Raw genomic sequence first — 16,833 nt, 5'->3', positions numbered from 1 at the left:
CATCAAGTAAATGGGAGATGTCAGTCATTATTTTAACAGCATGGAATTTGAGAGTCTGATTTAAAACTAAGCTATTTCAGTACGTAAATCTGTAAAATGCAGTCTTGTGGTTAGCAAAAAGAGAAATCAAATTGTGCATTAAAGCTCTGTGATCTCAAGCCATTGTGTTTTAGCAAGCCCTTAAGAATCACTCTTTCTTTAAATAAGAATTAAAATAGGCAATTGCAAAATTGCTCAGAATTCATTCTCTCACTTTGTTATAATACTTTTTGAAGCGTGATACTGTACAGTTCACATTGAATTTAATTTGGATAAGGTCAGATGCTTGAAAAACTAGGGTTTTTTTGTTTGTTTGTTTTGTTTTTAGTTATGGATAGTATCAATAGTACTTAAGGATTGTAATTCTATTGCCAACAAATGATTCGGAGGTGACCTATCTCATGATGGCTTGCCTAAACACACGGTTACTTTGCAACAGCTGTTATTGCTGTGTGAGCTACCCATGCAGAATCCACTTACAGATAACGTGTGTCTCTCATGCAGGTTTGGATTCTTTCAGGTTTTCATGGTTTTTCAACTCCATTACACCTGCTTCTTTGCTAACTTTTCTGGTGGCAAGGATGTAAGTGCACAGAAGTGATCTTTTCTTTCTGTTCATGGTGTGGGATGAAATGCTTCATTCCTTTCTTGGTGAATTTCCCTTCTTTAAATGTCATCAAAGTTACTTATTTGGGAAATAATGTACACCTTTTGGTACCTCTTGTTACACCTCTGCCATTAAAATCTACCGATTCTCTAATTATTTTTGTGCTTTTTAGACTTCTAATGAGATGACAGACTTCACATTTGAGATCTCTGCTGATCTATCTCTTGTGTACTTCCTTTATCAAGTGCAGTAGTTCAGTTATTCTGCCTTTTGAACCTGACCTCAGCCCTCTTCATACCCTTTTCAGTATTCTTCCAGCCAACTGCACTGTCAGCACAGATACTTCTGCAGTATCTGCATGGCCTTCAGTGTCTCAACGTTTCTATTCTTCCGGTTTTATCCTTCTCTGGATTAGGATGATAACTTTTTTTAGTAACAGAAGCACATTGGCTAACTACTTAAGGAAAGTCAGCATGGCCTCTCACGTATGTATGTTGACTTTTCAACACCAGAAGCAGAACAGTGGGCATCACGTAGCGCAGAGTTCTCAGCTGTGGGCATCAGAGTCTTTCTATGATGACCTTGTTTTTAGTCTTCTCAGATGCAACAGTGACCAAAAATTAAAAGGCTGAGTTCCACAGCTATGACTACAGAATGTCTTTTGGTCTGGAAGATAAGGCGCACTGGTTGGTTCAGTTTTGTTGATCTAGTTAGCAAAACTTTCTTTGCTCCCTGAGTGTAAGATTTAGAACAATTTTAGCTTATTTATCTTTCCACACGTACCATGATGAAACTTGTTTTAGCCCTATCAAACTGCAAAAGATGTCATTGCAAATACCGTTTAGATACAGACGCTCTGCAGAACTGTTACTCTAGCCACTGTCAGGGATTCACTGAAGTGTAGGAAATCTTTAGTGAAAATCTTAAGACGCTTCTCTTCAACACAAGGACAGATAAGTGTAGATAAGTCCTGCATGTGATGAAGTGCTGAGGGGATCACTTTGCCTTGACTGAATATTTTCTCTTCAGAAGCAAACCTTATTAACAGAGTTCATCAGTGTCCATTACGAAGAGTTTGTGTGTGGATTTTCAGTTACAGTGTGTATGACTTCTGTCTTCATAGAAGCACTGCAGAAGAAATACCATGGATTGGTGTTTTATTTCTTGATCAGGGACTGTTTTTATGGTTTATGTCAGATAGTGCCTGCATGCCATGAGTGCCCATGGTCTGTAGAGTGATAGGAATGTAGTTCTATCTAAGAAAAAAAGGCCTTGTTACTTCGAGAGGTCTTGTACTGATTTTTCAAAAATATCACTAGTTGTCTAGATTTCATGGACATGATTCTGAGTCCCATGGTGCCAAGATTCTTTCCCTGTTGCAGTACTGGCTGTTGCTTGGCAATTCAGAAGCACATGACGTGTTAATCTATGACATGCAAACCTTTGTTTTGTAAGTTTGGCTGTTTTCTCCTGAAAATAATTTCTCACTGTCCAGAAAATGCTTATTGTCACACTGTGCTAAGATAATCTTCTGTGATAAGAATTTCTGCCAAAACTTAAGCTGAATTCTCTTTCAGTTTCTTGAGTTGTGATGGACTTATTAGTGTTGGCTGGGCACCATCCAACTTTGATGGGCACCAGCACTTCATGCTTTAACAGCTTTGGGGTTGTTGTAGTTGGAAGACCATGGACTGCATGATATCATCTACCTGGACTTGTGCAAAACATTTCACACTGTCTTGTATGATATCCTTGTTGCCAAGTTGGAGAAAAATCAATTTGATGAGTGGACCACTCTCTGGATAAGAATGGGCTGAATGGTTGCACCCAGAGAGTTGCAGTCAGTGATGTCCAAGTGGAAACTGGTGACAAGTGGTGTTCCTCAGTGACTGGTGTTGGACTGGTGTTATTTAACATCTTTGCAGGCGATGTGGACAGTGGGATCGAGTGCACTCTCATCAAGGTTGCAGACAATACCAAGCTCAGTGGTGCAGTTGACACACTAGAGTAGATCCACTAGATGCCATCCAGAGGGACAGGCTTGAGGGTTGGGCCCATGCCAACCTCATGGAGTTCAACAAGGTCCTGCACCTGAGCTGAGACAATCCCAAGCAGAGATGCAGGCTGGGCAGAGAATGGCTTGAGAACAGCCCTGAGAGGAGAAGGATTTGGGGATGCTGGTTGATGAAAGATTCAACATGAGCCAGCAATATGCAGTTGCAGCCCAGAAGGCCAACATTATCCAAAGTTGCAGTGCTGTTCCCTTTCTTACCTGCTTAGAGACTCCAGTAGCAGGAGTTCTGGAGAGCTAAAGTTCAAATTTTCTTTCTTTTTTAGTTTGAACTATTCACTTGCCTTTGCTCCCCTGCTTGCTATTTTGCTTGTCTATTCCTGTAGTTCTCTCCCTTCCTCTCCACTTTTCCTCCTGTCCTTCATGTATAGGACACAAGCAGCAAGATAAGTGTTAGAAATAAAAATTTAGATAAACAAATAAGAATGCTTGGTTTTAACATATGCAACTCTTTCAAGTTTAATTCTGCTATCAGAGAAGAGTAAGTTCCACAGAAGTGAAGGAGCTAAATGGAAGAAATTTTACAGTGGCATATTTGCTGGTAGCACAGAGACCACTTCAGGAAGTCGTAGATTCTCAGTAATGGCATTCTCCTACTTCTCCATTTAAGTAATTCCAAAATGATGAAAAATGTGTGGCTGGTTAAACAAAACAAACAGCACAGTTGAGGAAAACGGGATTTACTCTTTAAAAGTGGAAGTTATGTTCAAACGTATACAAAGAAGAACACCAACCCTGACAAGATATGGACAGAAGGGGAGCCTTGAGTACAAGAACCATTTTGAAGAGCAACTTGCTGTTGTTCTGCTGAAACATAATAATTTTATTTTAATTTGCAAGTAATGGATTTTTAAAACTACGCTTATTCTCTATTTAAAACTGCAAATGGCAAATGAATCTCTGTTTTTTTGTTTTTTTTTTTTTTAAGACTTTTATGTAGGATGGAAGTTCTGACTAAATGAGGTGGCTGTCTTCAGTGTAGGTAACTGCATCCAGGTCATCCAAGCCATCCCACTGGCTTCTGTGACAAGATGCATCATTCCCTTTAGGCAGTTAGCTAGCTCAGCACTGACTGCCTGTCTGCCTCTCACCCCATCACTGAGGCTTCTTTGAAGCAATTCTGGAAACAGAATTTCAATCTTTGAACTCATCTGGAATTCAGTAAGGTTATAAGAAACTGTAGTAAATAATAGTAGGCACATGTAATAGAATGGAGGTGGAACATCTTTGAAGTGTGACTTCTTTCTTTTTGAGTGGTGGAACATTTACATGACTATGATTCAGCTAATATGGCATTCCTGAATGCCAACAAGAACCCCTTTATGGGCATTGATGATTTAGTGGTTGTAAAAGAGAGGAAAGAAACAAGTGATTGAGGTTATGGTGTGGAGGAAAGAATGGAATCAAGAGGTGTAGGCTTCTGCTTTTTGACACAGTTGTAAGCTGTTAGGAAACTGGCAGAAATGGTAATAGTGGTTTTCTGCTGAGCCAGTGTTATTTAGAAGAGTTTCTAGGGTAGTTCTGATTGGGATATTGTGTTTCTTGAGAGTGGAAAATAAGAGGTACTGTATTGGAAACCTCTGAGAAGGTCTGCTTATGCTGTAAATAGTTTCAAGAAATCAATTCCCTGAAGTGTGTGTAATGTAGGCACCAACTGTTTTGCTCTACAGCTTCTCTCTTGTGCTGCAGCAGTCGTTCATATAGACATAGCCTGTCAGCAATTCACAATATTTTATAGTTGTAAAGAATGTTGTTCCTTAATACTATATTTAATTTAGGACAGCACTTCCCCTAGGATCCTTTACAGTACATAAATTAATTTTTAGAAGGATAAAAGTTATTGATTTCAAGGGCTGAAAAGAATGAAACTTTAATCAGACTAAACAGAAATTATGATGGAAATGAAATTGATGCATGCTTCTGAGTTGAGGTGAGGTTTACTTAACTGACATTACTGAACTGGTTTTAATGTGCTGCATTGTATTTTCATTGATAAAGTGCCTGCAAGATGTAATTGTGTAACCAGTAAATCTTTTAAATGCTTGGTCTTAGAAAGTTAAAATTAACTGATTTCAGGATGGAGACTGAAATGTGCAGTATAATTTCAGAGGGAATATTAACTGCAGCATGGTAGATTCTTAGCCAGTAGATGGAAATATTTTTACAGTTTCAGTGTAATTCCATGCCTTATCTGTACATATGTGTGTGTATATATAAATGTAACTGAACAGACCTAGCACCTCGTGTTTGATTGCCATGACACCTGGTAACAAGCAGCGTCCCCCAGGGGTCTGCCTTGAGACCGGTGCTCTTTGACATCTTTATCAATGACATCGATGACAGAATCGAGTGCACCCACAGCAAGTTTGCTGACAACACCAAGCTGAGTGGTGTGCTTGACATGGTGGAAGGAAAGGATGCCGTTCAGAGGGACCTCAGCAGGCTTGTAAGGTGGGCCTGGGTGAACCTGATGGGGTTCAACACAGCAAAGTGCAAGGTTCTGCACTTGGGCCGGAGGAATCCTAGGCATCCATACAGACTGGAAGGAGGGGTCCTTGAGAGCAGCCCTGTGGAGAAGGACCTGGGGGTCCTGATGGATAAAAAGCTTAACATGAGCCAGCAGTGTGCTCCTGCAGCTCAGAAAGCAAATGATGTCCAGGGCTCCATCAGAAGAGGGGTGGCCAGCACTCTCTGCTCTTGTGAGGCCCCATCTGCAGTACTGTGTCCAGGTCTGGAGCCTCCAGTATAAGAAAGACAGGGAGCTGTTGGAGAGGGTCCATAGAAGAGCCACAAAGATGATCAGAGGACTGGAGCACCTCCCCTACAAAGACAGGCTGAGGGAGCTGGGCTTGTTCAGCATGGAGAAAAGAAGGCTGCAGGGTGACCTCATTGCAGCCTTTCAGTACCTAAAGGGAGCCTACGAACAGGAGGGGAATCAACTCTTTGAAATGGTTGATAACTGCAGGACAAGTGGAAATGGTTTTAAGTTGAGGGAGGGAGATTTAGGTTGGATGTCAGGGAGAAGTTCTTCACTATGAGAGTGGTGAGGTGCTGGAACAGGCTGCCCAGAGAGGTTGTGGATGCCCCATCCCTGGAGGTGTTCAAGGCCAGGTTGGATGGGGCCCTGGGCAGCCTGGTGTGGTATTAAATGGGGAGGTTGGTGGCCCTGCTTGTGGCAGGGGGTTGGAGCTTCATGATCCTTGAGGTCCCTTCCAACCCTGGCCTTTCTGTGATTCTGTGACACAATATGTTTGGATGAAAATGTATGTTTATAAAAAAAGAAAAGCTTGAATGTAAATGCTTTCTGACTTATTATAATAGGAGTTCTGTGAAGTAGGAGGAAACTTCTTAGAAGCCACTTACAAATCAGGGTTCTTTGCATAATCAGATAAATAGGACATGGTTATGTACCATACATAAGCCAGGTGGCCATGTTGGTTTTTTTTTCTTGTGACTCTTCCATCTCTCTTGCAATACTGCAAAGAGTAATAATGCATGCTGCTGTTTAAGTTTTCCTGTACAAGGTAAGCATAAAAGTGAATCAGGTGAATGATATTCAGCGTTTGTTTGAATTTTGCTGGTTTTGGTCTAGTTCTCTTTTGTTCAGTTCTGTGCTGTAAATCTTCAGCACTATTACATGTTCCTGGGAGTTTATCTGGAACACTGCATATTTTAAAATCTCTTTTTTATTCAATACAGAATAGAAGCAGGAGGCTAAAACTCTCTGGGCTTATTTTACTCTTTTAAAAGCTCACTCTGTAATTGATGTTTTTTGAAGGAGCTGGCTTATTAAATAACTAAACTCTAGAACAGCTTTTTCAAAAAGGTGTAATTTTCATGACACCATAGTCTTTTGGGCTATTCTGAAACTTGAGATTGCTGTGAGGAAAAGCAAAATGCCAATAGAACGTAATTTCAAATAATAATCTGCATATCCTTCTGTGATTGAATACGCTGATTCAGATGGCAATTCAGTGAATTTATCAATTACGAAGTGGAACAAATACATGAGATTAAGTAAACTAGTAACAAAGTCACCAAGAGGAATAAAATTATTTTCCATAGCACAAAATATGAAGACTGACACTTGAAGTCAATGTTATATGAAGGCCTATTATAAGGTAGATAAGATTAACAGTGGTTCAAAATGTGTAGTATTACAAAACAAACAAACAAACAAAAATCTTTTGTAGTTTACTCACTTTAGTCTTCAGTTCAGAGCTGTGTGTTACACTTGTTGATAAAGCACAGAAAAAATCTCTAGGCTTTACCTTATGAAAAGTCTTAAGAGAAACAGGAAACTGGTCATTAAAACTTGCAAGCTTGTTTGAAGTCATTCATAAATATAATGAAGTTTTCAAGGTGTACCACAGAATTCACATCTTTGTGGGCAGTTTACTTGGCCTGATGGCTGCACGTCTGTCTCATGTGTCTCAAAGCGGGAAGTGAATCCTAACCCAGGAGCTGGCAGGTCTCAGTGAGGGGGCTTTAAACCAAGTCTGAAGGGATGAGGGGTTAAAACATGGCTTGCTAGAGGTGAGCCTGAGGGAACCTCCCGTGGAAGAAAGGTTTGGCAACCTGTGGAGAATACAAAGAAGCTGTTAAGACATGCAGGGAGAAAATTAGAAATGCAAAAGCTCAGCTTGAACTCAACTTGGCCACTGTAGTAAAAGAGAACAAAAAACTTTTTAATAAATATTTTAACGGTAAGAAGAGAGCTAAAGAGAATCTTCATCCTGTAGTGGATGTAGTGGAGAACGTGACCACTGAGGATAAGGAAGAGGCTGAGGTTCTGAAAGCCTTCCGTACATTTGTCTTTAGTTATCCTCAGGGTAGTCTACCTCCTGATCTGGAAGTCTGAGATGGGGAGCAGAATAAACCCCCCCATGATTCAGGTGGAGACAGTTTGAGAATTAATAGTTCACCTGGACTGTCACAAGTCCGTGGGGCTGGATGGGATCCATGTGGAGATGCTGAGGGAGCTAGAAGAGGTGATTGCCAAGGTGCTTTCCACCATCTATCAGTGCTCCTGGTTAACCAGAGAGGTCCCAAAGGATTGGAGGCTTGCCAGCGTATTCCCCAACTACAAGAAAGGTCATAAGGAGGATCCAGGAAACCACAGGCTTATGATTTGCCTGGTGGATGAGAGAAAGGCTGTTGATGTAGTCTACCTAGACTTCAGCAAAGCATTTGATACTGTCTCCCACAGTATTCTCATTGAGAATCTGGCAGCCCATGACTTGGACGGATGCAGTCTTTGCTGGGTAAAGAACTGGCTGGGCGGCTGGGCCTAGAGAGTGATGGTGAATAGAGTTAAATCCAGCTGGAGACTGCTGAGGAGTAGTGTTCCCCAGGGGTCTGTACTGAGACCTGTCCTGATTAATATCTTTACTGATGATCTGGAAGAGGGGATTGGGTGCACCCTCAGAAAGTTTGCAGTAGGCCCTTCAGAGGGATCCTGGATCAAGGGCCTGAAGCCGTTGGGGTGAAGTTCAACAAGACCGAGTGCTGCGTCCTGCACTTTGGCCACAATAACCTTAGGCAGCGCTACAGGCTTGGGGCAGAGTGGCTGGAAGACTGTGTAGAGGAAAAGAACCCGGGGGTATTGGTCAGTGTTTGGTAGAACGTGAGCCAGCAGTGTGCCCAGGTGGCAAAGAATACCAATGGCATTCCGGATTGTATCAGAAATAGTGTTGTCAGCTGGAGCAGGGAGGTGATCATCCCACTGTACTCAGCACTGGTGAGGCCACATCTCAAGTATTATGTTCAGTTTTTGGCCCGTCAGTACAAGGAAGACATTGATGCCCTGGAGCATGTTCAGAGAAGGGTAACAAAGCCATGAGGGGTCCGGGGCACAATTCTTATGAGGAGCAGCTGAGGGAACTGGGATTGTTCAGTCTGGAGGATTCCCAGGGAAGACCTTATTGCTTCCTACAGTTCTCTGAAAGGAAGCTGTGGCAAGGTGGGGGTTGGTCTCTTCTCCCAGGTAACTAGCAAAAGGATGAGCGAGAATGGTCACAAGTTGCACCAGCGGAGGTTCAGCTTTGATATTAGAAAAAAACTTCTCTGAAAGAGTGGTCAGGTGCTGGAATGGGCTGCCCAGGGAGGTGGTTAAGTCACCATCCCTGGAGGTGTCCATGAAACTTGGAGATCTGGTACTAAGGAACACTGTTTAGTGGGCACCACTGGCAGCAGGTAGGTGGTTGGACTAGGTGGTCTTAGAGGTCTTTTCCAACCTTAATGATTCTGTGATTCTTTAAACAATTAAAGTGTCCTTTTCTCAGGAAAGGGGAGTCTCTTGATATCACTAATGGAGACATTGAAACTTTGAGTTGTGTTGACTCTGTCTTTGCAGGACAGTATAGTAGGGAAGAAAGGACCTACAGAAATCGGTGCGTTGTTACCTTCTGTCTTTCTATGTTTCTTCTACCTAAAACACAAATTGAGAAATAAGAGTGTGTAAGAATTACGTCGTTGTATCTGTTAATATTTACAAAACCTGCTTTGTACAGAAGCAGCTTGTTAGCAATTGTCCTTAATTTTTACATTGTTATGCAAGTTACCTTTTCTTAATTTGCTACACTTCATGTTAAGGTGGATCTTCTGGTATTTCTTAACATAGAATATAATCAATATTTCTCAGTGAATGACACATTGGTTTTGTACGTGCAAAGTATATTTTGGTATGTTGTTCAAACTACAGACATCTGAAGTTACCTCAGTGACAGCAGAGAACTAAATACTGAAATTTTAATGTCATTTGTGAACTCTGACTTCGGTTGTGTCAATTTTTCATGAGATTTTATCTAAAAGCATTTTTATGCTAGGTGTGAATTTCAAGCTCACTGTGGCATAATATTATACATTTTATATAATTGTTAGGGATTCTGTAATAAAAGACCATTGTATATTTAGACTATCTCCATTCTTTTTTCCTGGTGCTGTTCAGAAGCAGGCAATGTTATTCTTACACAGACAACTTCTATATTTTGTCTGTATTGAATATGTTTTCCTCTTTTCCTCCACTCCTCCAAACTTAGGAGTAAAGGCAATCATTTCTCTTTCACAGGTGAACTCTTACACAGCACATAACCGAATCCCTTTGCACTCACTGTTGTATAGATGGAGCCACTTTGCTGCTGCCTGTGATAATCTATTCATGAAAGTGGGTCTTAGTCACCAAGATCTCTGACTAGCATAGATTAATTTTATTTTCCTGCTGTATTTGCTTTTTCATGTCAGACTGTGAAGTTTACTAGTTTCTGCTGTATTTAGAGATTTGTTTTGCTTGATTTCTCAAAGAAATAGAATTCGTACTATATGCTGTCTACCAGAGCCTTTCTGTTTTTTTTCTTTAAGAGTAGCCATTCAGTGTGTGGACAAAACATAGTGTGAACAACAGATCAGAGATGTCAGGTGTTCCAGTTTCATAACTCTTGTTTGTACACATAAAAGCTAAATGCTAACAGTGCCTCAAGAGACAAAGGCAAAAAGGCCATTAGATCTGACTTTCATTTGATATGTTGACATCCAGTTGGCCAGTTAACTTGCATGTGATTCCTGTATATCTCATGTCCTATTGAATGGAGGTAGGAGACTGAAGTGTAGCTGTTCAGGGCAGTGTGAAACCATAGGTGTGTGCTGAAACACACTGCAGTAGAGAATATTGGAATGAAAGCATAGGATTCATTGGGTTGCTCGGAAGGCAGTTTTCATTTCACTTGGAACATTACCTTTTTGGGATAGCAGAGTGGTGTGCTGAATATGCAGCTAAGTCATTACTGTCCACCTGCCTCTATCCCAACTAGAATTTGAGGGAGCGCTTGAAAGATCATGAAGACCTTTGCATATGACCTCGTGATTAACTTCAAGGTAAAAACAGTTTGTAGTGGCTACACTCTGAGTATTCACTTTCTTCTCCAGTGTTTGTGAGACTCTTGAAGTATTTTGTGCACTTTCAGAAGTTCTTTTTTTCTTTGAAGGATCAGCAGTGCCTTGGCAGCAGGGTGGTGCAGAATATCTCCCCAGCAGCAGGCACTGACTTTGTCTTCTCTAGATGGAAGATGGCTCATCAAGCAATTTTCAATTTTGTGAAGGGAAAAATCTATCTTTATGGGTGCAGAAATTACCATTTCTCTTTCATTTTCTACTGTCAGACTGTCTGTCTTCTGCCTTGTTACTAGCAATTTGTCAGGGAGATGTCTGACACTTCGTTCCTAAGAGAACTGGGTAGGCAGCTGGCTGCCACCTTGTGGGGCTGACTGCTGCATGAGGTCTCTTCTGACTTCTTCCTGAAATGCCATGTGCTGTTTTCAGTGGGAAAGGAAAAGCTCAGCCAGCACAAAGAATCCTGGGTAAGAGTTTTTTTGTTAAACCTTCCATTCGGAGTTTACCACCAGGGGTTATTTTGGAGTCAGAAGGTTTTTAGCTATTTGTTTCTCTACTTTCTTCTGTAATATTTTAGTGAGTTGCATAAGGAACCAGAAAATCATTTGTCTTCCAGTTGACAGATCATACATAAACTGTTCTCTTTCTTTGTTCTGCCTTGCTGTAGGTTATTTTGCAGGGGACAGATTAACTTCATCAATACAAGATCAGCCAAGGATCCAACACTATGTTTTTAATATTTGATTCAATTTTAGAGGGTAATGACTGTGACTAAGTACAGATGTTCTACATTTCTTCAAGTGTAACAGCATTAAGGAATACAATTAAAACAATTATATTCTACAGTTTTTCTGTTATCTGCCAAGGCATGAAATGCTGTTTGTATGATATGGTTAAATTGTGATTACCAAAGTGCTTAAAAATGTTCATATATAACTGACCTCCTTTCCTGCCCTGTTGAGATTTTTTTTTTGTGACATACTGTGAAATGTTCTTCACATTATTGTGACACAAGCAGAAAGACTTCCTTCACATTCAGTGGCTTTCAGTCACAAATGGTATCTAACTGTGCAACTGAAGCTTCCAGTTTTTTGTGTTCTCACATTAGAAGAAGACTCAGAGCAGGTTTGGGACAAAGCCAATGTTGCTTTTGTTGACATTAAATGATTAAATAAAAAATTACCAAGAATGTTGGTGGACTTACAGAATCTTTAGTTATCAGAAACAACAAGAAAACGGTAATGGAAATAATTGTGCAGGAGACAGGGCGATTGTAGTGTGAGGTTACAATAAGCAAACTCAAAGTATGTGCTCAGTAGTGACTGTGGCATTCGCAGACTCAAAGAATGGCTTGGGCTGGAAGGGACTTCTAGGATCATCAGGTTCCAGCCCCCCTGCCACGTGCAGGTTTGCCAACTGCTAGACTAAGTACTAGTTCAGGTTGCCCAAGGCCCCCTCCAGCCTGGCCTTAAACGTCTGCAGTGGCAGGACATCCACAACCTCTCTGGGCAACCTGTTCCAGCATCTCGCCATTCTCTCAGTGAAAAACTTTCCCCTCACATCCAATCTAAATCTTCTCTCCTTTAGTTTAAGATCACTCCCACTTGTCCTATCACTATCTCCTTGTGTAAAAAGTTGATTTTCCTCCTCTTTAGATTCTCTCTTTAAATATTAGGAGGTCCTAATGAGATCTATCTGGAACATTTTCTTGTTCAAGCTAAACAAGCTTGACTCCTCCAGCCTTTGTTCATAGAAGAGATGTTCCAGCTCTTGTATAATCTTTGTGGCCCTCCTCTGGACCTTCTCCAAAAGCTCCACATCTTTCCTTTGTCCCAGACCTGGATGCAGCACTCCGCGTGGGGCCTCATGAGGTTAGAGTGGAGGGACAGTCACCTCCATTGCCCTGCTGGCCACCCCTCTTCTGATGCAGCCCAGAATACTGTTGGTTTTCCAGCCTGCAAGCACACGCTGATGTCTCAGTTCTTCATCAACCATCATCCCATCATCTTTGTCACTGATGAAGATCTTAAAGAGTACCAATTTTAAGGCAGACCTCTGTGGGACACCACTTGCCACCAGCCTCCGCCTGGATATAGAGCCATTGACGACAGCCCTCTGGCTACGACCTTCCAACCAACCCTCTGAAAAGTCCACCCTTCAAATCCATTTGTCTCCAATTCAATGATAAGGGTGTGGTGGGGGACCATGTCAGAGGCCTTGCAGAAGTCCAGGTAGATGACATCAGTTTCCTTCCCTTTGTTCTCAGACGCTGTCACTCCACCACAGTCAGACACAATCTTCCCTTGGTGAAGCTGTGCTGAGCAGCTTTATTTCAGTGCAGCTATTTTATGATACGGATCATAAATGAATCTGGAGAGAAAATGGAGAAAAAAATTCATGACAAATGAGAAAAGTCCAGATGAGAAAATAAAGGTGTTCAGAGGATAATTCACAGGTGAATGGGCCAAATGTCATTTGCTTTCCTGCTGGCAAGGATGAAAATATTAGATGGCAAAAAATTCCAAAGAGTAACCGTTTTCCATCCCTTCCTTCCAAAGAGAAAGGTAGCTACCAATGATATCTGTCTCTTTAAGCCACAGATAGTCATCTAAAATATGGATCAGGAGTTAAAAAAAAGTCTTTCCAGAAAGTTGGTGTAGTTTCTGGTTGTGTCAAAATACAGTGACAGTGAGGCAGATGCTTGAAAAAAAAAATCAGAGCTGTTTCAAAAATAGCAGTCTGTGGTGGGTTATGACAACTACCAGGCTTTGATGCAAATTGGGTTAAAAGAGAAGTTTTTATCATTCATTCAAACCTCTGAGGTCAGGTGGCAGAAGCATCAGATGAGGGAGAGAAGCTCCAACATCTGCTTTCAGAAGTGGCTGTCAGGAAAGACTGTATAGCTCTTGTTCCTTTACATCGTGGATGCTCCTTGGTATGTCCTGTTGATGTAGGTTGTTTTTGCATCTCCGCTGAGATGCAGTGCAAAGTGAAAAGTAATAATACTGTTGGCTTGTCAACAGCTTGTTATAAACTGTACTTCATACAGCATCAGCTTAGGAAAATGTCTTGTTTTAGCCTTGCCTGTGCAGAAAGCATGCTGAGTTTCTACGGTGAAATAAAAAATATGACTCTGAAATCTATAAACAAATTCCTTTTGCAAGTGTTGCTTTGAATGCAACAATTGACAGCGTTTCATACTAGGAAATAAAAGCCAGTTCTTCAGAGTGGTAGACCTCTGGTCTCATGAAGAATTAAGTGCTTGCTGTAGCGATGTCTTTGGTTGCTGTGATGCTTTCCATCCCCGTAGGCTCTACAGGTGTTATGTGCTCTTCCTGTTATAAAAATCATAGAATCATCATAGAATCACAGAATGGCCTGGGTTGAAAAGGACCACAATGATCATCCAGTTCCAACCCCCTGCTATGTGCAGGGTCACCAGCCACCAGACCAGGCTGCCCAGAGCCACATCCAGCCTGGCCTTGAATGCCTCCAGGGATGGGGCACCTACAGCCTCCTTGGGCAACCTGTTCCAGTGCCTCACCACCCTCTGAGTGAAAAACTTCCCCCTAATATCTGACCTAAACCTCCCCTGTCTCAGTTTAAGACAAAAGGCAAATAACATCCTGACCGTCAGAGCCTGAAATTTTTATGCAAGTACTCTCTCTTGAACTGCTGCAAATCTTGGCTCTGTGATGCTGGTTGGAGTCTAGATATGTCTGAGATGTATTTTCTGGAATATTTCCTATACCTGCTTAAAATATGCTGAGTGGCTCAAGACAGTTCAGTGGAAGCAGTGCAATTTATCTGTTGTGTGGCATTAGTTTCATAATAAAGGCAATTGCAATCAATATTTATGTGCTTAGAAAGTGTGTATTCCTGGCCTTCGAAGCCTATGAATGCCAGATTGATATGGCAGCACAGGCTTCAGTGAAAGACTTATGTTGTGTGCCAGAAAATACCTGTAGCCATCAGTGTGCTACAATGATAGGTTAGTGTTTCATCGGAGGAATCATGCAAGATGCATCCTGAAGAACTGAGTTTATGAAAAAGAAAACACATGTATGTGGTGTTAGCTGTAGCATTTCAAATGCAGCATTGCATTACCTGGTTTGACAGACATTAAAATAAAATTAAGTAGTATAGGAAATAGAAAAATAAATGCCTTGAAAGTGTGAAAGGGGATGCTGCTGCTTACTTCTCACCAGGCTTTATGAGTCTGCATTAAAAATCCTTGGATGAAGTAATATCCTGAACCTTTACATTGCTGGCTGTGTGCTAGAAATCAACTCTTTCACAGTAGCACCTATTCTACAAACAGATAAACCTACCTGGACCAGGAGTAGTTTACATAAAAAAAGAAAATAACGTGCTTCTCCCATTCATATTTTCGCAGGTGGTAAAAATGGTCTGTTGTCCCATCAGCTTGTGTTGTTTCATTTTTGAAGTTGCTGTTTCTAGTTATGGCAATCTCTTGTGATCATAGGTCATGAGAAATAGCAGGCAGGCAAAACAAAGCAAGTTAAGTGTTTTTCTTCCCAGCTGTATACTGCTAAGGAACTGTCCCCAGGTTTATATTGTGAAAGATGGTAATTTTGTAGCTTCTGACAATTCATGTTGGACAGAAACAGCCTAGTAGTCATATTCAGCTCTGACTTAAATCAGCACACTGTTTTTATTTCAGTGTTATAACTGGATTTTCATCCTTATACAGGAACAAATGAATAGCTTTTAGATGTTGCATTATTATTAAATGTTTGTAAATTGGTCAGCTCGCATGTGGAAATGAACAGTTAGGTCTTGCCGCGGTATGTAGACTCAGGTTGTCAGTTGTTCTCTGAAATGTTCATGCTCTTTAAATGCAGTCCTCTTTTATCTTTTAGAGGAAAATAATAAGAATCCTTCCTACGATGCCAGTGGTTTATCTGGCTCCTCCTGGAAGAAGTTGCTCTGATTTTTGCTATAAACAAGGAGAGAAGTGTTAATAACTTGGGAGGAAAATGAGTGGCTGATGGCCAGGAGGCAGCAACAACTGTCTGAAATAACAGACTAGTGAAAATACTCCTTTTACGGTGCTTCTGATGGTCATGTAGACCATCTTAAGTCAAAGATTTTACTAGCTGTGCTTTTATTCAACTCTGTTTTGAAAACTTTCAGAGACAGATTCCACAGGCCTTCTGGACAGCCCCTCTGGTGATTAGTTTCCTCCAGATCTTTCTTTTCATCAGACAACTCTACCTGTCCACATAGACTGTGCCTCAGAGCCCTAACTGCGCTGACCTATCTGTGCTGCTCCATCAGTTTTTCCACAGTTGCCTTGAACTGGGAAGCACAAAACTAGACTCAGACTAGTTACTAGACTGTAGGCACGGCCTGATCTGTGCTGCAGAGAAGGCTGTAATAGCTTGCTTGGCTTTCCTGACTAACCCCTTGCTCATGTAGCCCAGTGTATTTTTATAAAGCAGAAAAAAAAACAAAGAGAAGAGCAGAAGAGAAGGCAAAGTGACTCTGAGGAGATAGCTGCACTGACCTCTGATCTGAAAGTCCAGGGATTCATGGAATTATCCATTATCCAGTCACTCGTTCCTCCCTACTGATACTCCATATTTTCCTTCGAAAGGATTGTAGAGTGGAGAGCACACAGTAACCCAGTTGAACCTTTTATGTAGTACGTATTACTGGTGATAACATTCAAAGTATGCTTAATTGCCTCTGAATGTGCTTCTGCATCTTGGAATCTTCAGGAAGTCTTTCAGTTTGTTCATATGGGCACAATGTACTTGTAGTGTTACAGAGAAAATGATGCTCTGTTTGAAAGAAGCTTGCTGATAATTTCACACTATCCATTTTCAATTTGTATTGAGCTCATCAATTGAAATCTTAAACTTTAAAGCAGATTCTTACTAGATCAAATGTAGTTTCTGAATGAATCTGTTTTGGGTTATTCCATGAAGACTGCTACAGCTGGCAAACAGCTAATCACCTGGAAACGATTAAGAGACAATGTTTTAATGGAGCTAATTATAATAATTTGATAATAGCACAGGAGAAAACAGCAGGTAGTTCTAGAGAAATCATGTTACTTTATCACTGAAATTTAATATCTAAATTATCTAATTATACTTAAGCCTTTGGCCAAACTCTTCTTATAAGTATATGTAAACCTTTTTTTTTTTCCCCACAGTTTTATATGAAATTCATTGCTGGTTTTTCACATCAGTGTAAACAA

The 16,833-nt window shown here is 41.0% G+C and overlaps 1 protein-coding gene across 6 annotated transcripts in view; it reads left to right on the top strand.

Annotated features, from left to right (window-relative positions):
• Window positions 1-16,833, top strand: part of TRAPPC9 (trafficking protein particle complex subunit 9) — a 468,020-nt gene that overhangs the window by 28,092 nt on the left and 423,095 nt on the right. The gene's annotated exons all lie outside the window — the stretch shown is intronic.

The sequence above is a fragment of the Tympanuchus pallidicinctus genome, unplaced genomic scaffold (assembly GCF_026119805.1).
Source record: "Tympanuchus pallidicinctus isolate F22 unplaced genomic scaffold, pur_lepc_1.0 scaffold5, whole genome shotgun sequence".
NCBI lineage: Eukaryota > Metazoa > Chordata > Aves > Galliformes > Phasianidae > Tympanuchus > Tympanuchus pallidicinctus.
This window is presented reverse-complemented; position numbering and strand designations above follow the sequence as displayed.